Source organism: Trichosurus vulpecula, chromosome 5, assembly GCF_011100635.1.
Source record: "Trichosurus vulpecula isolate mTriVul1 chromosome 5, mTriVul1.pri, whole genome shotgun sequence".
Taxonomy (NCBI): Eukaryota; Metazoa; Chordata; class Mammalia; order Diprotodontia; family Phalangeridae; genus Trichosurus; species Trichosurus vulpecula.
This window is the reverse complement of record NC_050577.1, coordinates 257,114,932-257,122,259: the sequence shown is the minus strand read 5'-3', so window position 1 is coordinate 257,122,259 and position 7,328 is coordinate 257,114,932.

Genomic DNA, 7,328 nt, shown 5'->3' with positions numbered 1-7,328 from the left:
TTGAGCTCTACTTCTGGAGTGGAAGTGCCACTGTCTCAGTCTTCTTGTTCCAGGGGCTGCTCCAAAATTTGATTTGAAGAATTATTTTAAGTCATTTGGAGAAGAATGTTGGGAGAATTCAGCTGGGCAGCTGTTTGTATTCTGCATTCCTGGTTCTACCCCACACAGATTTAATGTTGAGCCCACTCTCCCCAAGGACTGAGGTGGCATAGGACAGATTTTCCTCCCTCCCCCACCAAGATGTGGGGGATGGGGAGAAGTGTTTTGTGACTTCTGTTGATATACCTTTTTTGTATAATTTTTAAAAATTGTTAATTTGTGGAATAAAACAAGTATTTCCATAACATAGTACAATAAAAAAGATGATTGTCCATGAAACTGCAAATTTACTATGCACAGCTTGCTGTTCCTTTCAAATATACAGCAAAATTATCATGTTAATTTCTTTTATTCCTTACCTCTCCCCCACCCTAGAGATGGTTACAATTAGACACACACACACACACACACACACACACACCTATTTGTGTCTAATGGTATACATACCTATAGGTGTATATATATATAGTGCATGTAGGTATAAATGTGTGTATATATATATACTATATGCATTTTATATGTGTGTGTGTGTGTGTGTGTGTGTGTGTGTATGGGTGTGTGTGTTATTCTATGCCTACTTCTGTTTACAATGCTTTCCCTGGATGCAGATAGCATCTTTCTTCATATGTCTTTTAGAGTTAATTTGGGTATTTATAATAGACAAAATAACTTATTTGCTTAAAGTCTTTCTTTAAGCAATATTGCTGTTACTGTATAAAATGTTCTTTTGGTTCTGCTCATTTCACTTTTTGTTATTCTGTGGAAGTCTTTCCATGATTTCTCTAAAATCATTGAACTTATCATTTCTTATTGTGTAATAGTATTCTATCACCATCTTATGCCACAACCTGTTCAACCATTTCCCAATTGATGGACATCCTTTCAATTTCCAGTTCTTTGCCACCACAAAGAGAGCTGCTATAAAAATTCTAGAACATACAGATTCTTTTCATTTTTCCTTAATCATCTTTGGCATGGACCAAGTAGTGGCATTGCTGGGTCAAAGGGTATAGGTAGTTTAATAATTCTTTGGGCATACATAATTCCAGATTGCTTTCCAAAATGTTGGATCATTCCACAATTCCACAAACAATGAATTAGTGTCCCAATTTTTCCACATCCTCTTCAACATTTATCATTTTCCTCTTCTATCATTTTTGCCAATCTAGCAGATGTAAAATGAATTTTATAATTTTACTATTCACATTCAAAGTTATAATTGCCATTTGTGAATTTCCCTCTATCTTATTTTTATTCACTATTTTCCTTCTCAGGCTCTTTTTACCCTATCTCTGTTACCTTGTTTTTACCCTCTTATTCCTTATTTTACTCTCCCCTCTAAAAGTTGCTCCATTGTCTATTCTAATCTTAATCAATTCAACCTTCTAAAAGTCCCTCCTCCTCCTTAACCACCAGTTTTCTCACCTGTCTAGTTCAGAAGACTTCTAAACCTCATATGTGTGTGTGTGTGTAGGTATATATGGGATTATATAAAAGCATTATATATATATTTAGATACACACACATATATATTGTTTCCTCTTCAAATCAGATGAAGTAAGGTTCCAATATTACCTTTATCCCAGCCTACTTCCTCTGTATTATTTCTTCCTTTCATGCCCTTTTTTATAAGATTTCTCCTTTTAACCTTTTCCTGTCCAATTTTGTTTTTTAGAATCACCTAATCATACACAACTCAGCCCCAATCTTTCCTTCAAGCTAACTTAGTAATGGTAATGGTTTTAAGAACACTATTACTACTACTAATAATAACTAATAATTACTAACATTAATGACATTTTCATATATCATAAGTAAGCAGCTTGACCTTAATCAGTGCCTTACAATTAGTCTTTATTGATTTCCTTATATTTCTTCTGGATCTTTTATATTGAATTTTCCAGTGAGTTCTGGTCCTTTTGTTATAAATAACTGAAAGTCTTTCAGTTCACCAAATGTCTATTTTTTTCCATTCAGGATTACACTCAACTTTGCTGGATAAGTTATTCTTGGATGCAACCCCCAGTTCCTTTGATCTTTGAAATATAATGCTCCAAGACCTATGGTCTTTTAGTGTAGAAGCTGCTAGGTCTTGTGAAATCCTGATTGACTTTCTGCAGTATTTAAATTGTTTTTTTTCTTGTTGCATGCCATATTTTCTCTTTAATCTAGGAATTTTGAAACTTGGCTATGACATTCCTAAGTTTTCTTCCTAGGAGCTCTTTCAGGTGGTGATTGATGGATTCTTTCTATTTCTGCTTTACCTTCTTGTTGTAGAACTTCAGGGCAATTTTCCTTAATAATTTCTTGTAATCCAGATTCTTCTTTTTTAAGCATAACTTTCATGTAGTCCAACAATTCTTAAAGTCAGTCTTACCATATCTTTAAAGTGAATTTCTCTTTGTAAATGCGTACTGACCTTAATTGTTTAAATGATGCTAGGGCAACAATTAGTGGAGAGTTTCAATGATATAAAAGAGATATTCACTATAAGTGACAGTTAACATTGAGAGAATGAAATAGAATGGGGGTTTGAGTCAATATCATTAGAGGAGGACTCCATAATCCATCAGGGACCACCTAGAACCAGGCTGGTGGGGGTTGGTGGAAATGTTGCCAGCAATCTTCTGAGAGACCAGATAACAATGCAAGTGAGAGTTCTTTTTCCTCCCTCTTATCCTCAAGCAGTATGCCTGAATTATCTCTATCATTGCCTCCAATTTCCCATGCATTTTACCACTGAGGAGCTAAGCAAAGGGCAGAAAAAATAATAAAGAAATGGGAATAATAAAGGTCAGAGTCTGACATTTTAAAACTTGTAGACATCCACATCCACGCAATAATTTCTTTTCCTCCAAGAAAAGGTCAATGGTAGCAAGATGAATATTGTCTTGATCCTCAGCCTTATTGCTAGTTTGATCTTTTTTCTACCTCTAAACAATTTTACTACTTCATAAACCCTGATTTTGGAATTCTAATAATGTCCCCAGCAGAATAACCCTAGGAATTCCTTTATTCAATTCAGTGCAAGCTTTGTAGAAAAGACATGTGTTTAAGATAATCTAGAAGCTCTTAATAAACATCTCACTTCTAGGTGAATATAGAGAATGTGAATAACATTATCAGAATGTCAAGAATTTCACTACAAATATAGTTGACATTATTCCTTCACTGGCTAATATTGTGTGATAATAAGGACCAGCAAGACTTCCTAAATTTTTTGGCAACTTTAAAGTTCCTGCCAACAATAATATATCATACTATTAAAAACTAGTGCTTATGTTGTGTTCATTATACATCTTTCTTTATTGTTGTGTACATTCCAATATTATTTAGCAGACTGAGTTCATGGTTCAGGGGTTTCCTGTCACCTCAACTAAGCTCCCTGGTATTTCAGTTCTTTCCCCACCTCATATTCCTGAGAAGCAATTCCATTTTTGGATCTAGGTTAAGGGGTCCTCCCCAGCAAAAGAGGAAGGGAGGAAATACGAAGATATCCAAAGTACAAGTATGTATCAGGTATTGTAATGGTAATGTAAACTTGAAGATCTCATCCATTAATAGGCCTGTGTGCCCTGCTTACATCACAGGATGCCTAAGTCACATGTGGTGGGAGGAGCTAGGTGAATGAGTGGAACAGGAAAGGTGGAGCAGGAAATGCTCAGAGCACTTAGAAATGGTGGGAGGAGAGGATAGCAGGGAAGGAGACAGCTGGGATTTGTGAGTGTTTAGTTGTGGGAAGGCCTCAGCAGGGGGAGGCTATGGAACGGAGTGACTCTCTGCAGCGATAATGTGTATTAACCTCTATGCTACTTGGATGGAGTGGACTCACTGGTTTTGGGATTGGGTTTTCTGGTGTCTGAATAAATATTTTGCTGCTTCTGTCTTCTATATGGAGAGTCTGTTATATTTTGTGATACAGAACCAAGTCAGCATATTCATAGTAACAGCAACTGCTGTGAATATTGCTTTGGTAATATAGGTATGTAACAGGCAGTTTTATTCCCAAACACAGAAAAAGGAATATAAAGTAAAGCATCATAGAATAATTGTAATCAGTTGAGAGGCTAACGTTCAAGCCTTTGGGGGATGTTTGTAAACAATTTTTTTTACATGAGTTGCTTATTAGCTATTTTACATTTCACTTTGACTGAGTACAACCTTTTCTACAGCAAGTGGGCACTTTCTTTCCCATGATATGGCACTCTGTGTGGGGAACTCTTCTCCTCTTTTCCAGACTGCTTCTGCTGCTGTTGCTACTGCCAGCACTCTGATAGTTACTACCATGCTTCCCAGGTGCCTGAGAAGGAGAAGTTACTAGATGCTTTCTGAGATCTCACAAGCCCCTGTGACAAAGGAAAGAAATCAGAAACAGGAGTAAGTCCCATTCCTGGCTCTGGCTTACTTAGGAGGCTATAAGTTCAAAGTTCATGACTTAAAGCCAGGTAAAGAGAAACATGTCCATCTGCTGTAATGTATACATCTCAGCAAGTTCTCCTTATACTTCAAGGTCAGCTGGAAAAAAAAGCTGGAGGGCTGGGATCATCCCTTTAGCATATGCAAGGAGTTCTGGTTGAGCAGCCAATTAAAAGCAATATTGTGATTGATAGGAAGCCCTCAGAAGATATCTGTACCTTTTCTGAAGTGGAAGATAAGTGAGAGGGAGGTCCTCTCTAATATGCATCTCCTAGGGGACATTACAACAAATACTTTTGTACATATGGAGTCTTTTCCTCTGCATTTGGCTTATTTCAGGTATCTGCTTACTAGTGGTATTGCTGGCTCAAATGATATGGTCAGGTTAGTGACTCTTGGGACATTTTTTACATATTGCTTTCCAGAATGATTAGATCAATTAATTCACAGCCTCAGTACTGCATTAATGTGGCTGTGTATCCACAGCCCCTCCAAAAGTAGTCACTTTTCTTTTTTGTTATCTCTATCGATCTGATTGGTATTAAATAAAACCTCAGAATTTTTTTCATTTTTGTTTCTATTATTATGTGATTTGGAGCATTTTTTCATAAGGTTGTTGGTAGTTTACATTTGTTCTTTTGAGAACTGCCTATTCATATCCTTTGACAATTAGTTATTGGGAAATTGTTCTTTTTCTTATATATTTGTATCTATTCCATAGATACATCAAATCTTTATAGGAGAAATTCACTAAAGATCTTTTCCCACTTGACTATTTCCCCTCTAATTCTGACTACATTGATTTTTTTGTTTAAAAAAACTTATTAATTTCATGAAATCCATTAGATTGTAAACCCCTGAAGGGTAATGACTGTCTTTTGCCTCTTTTTGTATCTCCACACTTAGCATGGTGCCTTAATAAATGTTTATTGATTAATTGATTGATCCAAATGGAATATTTTCACCAATGTTCTTCCAGCTATGTTGTATGGTTGGGCATCATGGCATACTACAATCTCCAAAAATTGATGAGCATAAGTAGGTTGTGACATATTATTAAAAAGGAATTAAGCAGCAAAAGTTGCATAAAAGATATCATCAAAGAAATATACAAAAGGACAAGATGATGGACTAATTACATAACCAGAGCAAGGAGTCCTTGTGCTTCATTGGTATTCTCAGACTATTAAGAATATGAGAGGAAGGTCCCCAGAATCTTGGGTGGAACTCTGTGGTGATATGGACAGGATTCACAGAGAATAAGCAAAGGTGGATGGGTTGTAATCTACATCACTGGAGGGAACATCAACATCAAAATCATAAATTCTATTTCTGTATTAGATAAAGCCAATGGGAAAGCAATGTAGTCTAAGAGAATTCTAAGACTCCATGAAACACTGTTCTTAAACCTTACTTAACTATAAGCCCCACCTAGGTTTACAAACACTGGGTTTCATCCTGGGGAACTAACCCAAGAAGCTCTCTTTGGCTTATTATAAGCACATCTGGGTTTTTCCAGGGAAATATTTAAAATACATTTTAAATATGGCTTGTGTCTAAGTCACCTTAAGACACCTCAAATGTATATAATAGCCTCATACATAGGCACTCTTGGAATAACTTTTATTTCACCCATCACAGGAAATTCATGACACACAAAGAATCACAAGGTTCCCATAAATAAGTATACAAACATAAAAACCCAGATAAGCAATTAGATTCATTATACTGTCCAAGAAGTTAAAGACCTTTTGTTGGAATGTTGAACAAATATTTCCCATTCCACTTTGACCTGAACTATCTAATTCACAACAATATCATGGAATTTTGGAAAGGTTCAGGTTTCCTATTCCCTTGTAGCATGGTTTTAATCTTTTGGCTATTAAGAAAATACACTGTTAGAGAAATCTTCTCCCTCTGGAGGTCTAGTGCCTGGCACTCAAACTCAGGAATTCTTTTTAAAAAAAAATCCTTTTTTCCAATTATATGTAAAGACAATTTTTAGCATTCATTTTTACAAAATTTTAAGTTCTAAATTTTTCCACCTTGCTCCCCTTCCTTCTTCCTAAAATGATAAGCATTTTCATATAGGTTACATATGTGCAATCATTTAAAACATAAATTCCATCTTAGTCACAGTTGTGAAAGAAGAAACAGACTAAAAGGGGAAAAAATGGGAAAAGAGTGAAAACAGTGCTGTGATCTACATTCAGAGTTCATCAGTTCTTTCTCTGGGTTTGGATAGCATTTTCCATCATGAGTCCTCTGTAATTGTCTCAGATATTGTATTGCTGAGAAGAGCTAAGTCATTCATAGTTAATCATTACATAATGTTGCTATTACTGTGTTCAGTGTTTTGCTGAAAACTCAAGAATCCTTAAACTCAATATTGCCTATGTGATAACCCCAGAGACTGGAAACATCCGTTTAGGGGATCATTTGTCTCTAACCTGTACTTTGGAAAGGAGAAAAAAAGGCAGAAGAAAGCCAGGAACCAAAGATCTAAAATCTCTCCTTTCAGGCTTGCCTTGTCAAGTCCAGGCTGCTTGCCATGTGCTTCTTCTATATGACAACATTTCCACTCTAGAGTGCATGGGAGGAGAAATCCTTCCACTCTCCTTCCTATACTCTGTCCTGGCAGTCTGCAGGATAGAAATCATGGGAAGGGAAAAAAATGGTAATTCATTTCATACTTCATTCATTCAAGTGTCTGTACTCCTGATCCTCAGTCAGCCAATCATCAGGAGGAAACTCCAGGTACTGGGGAACAATCAAGAGGCTAGGGAATACATGTACCATGAGAAGTACCCTTC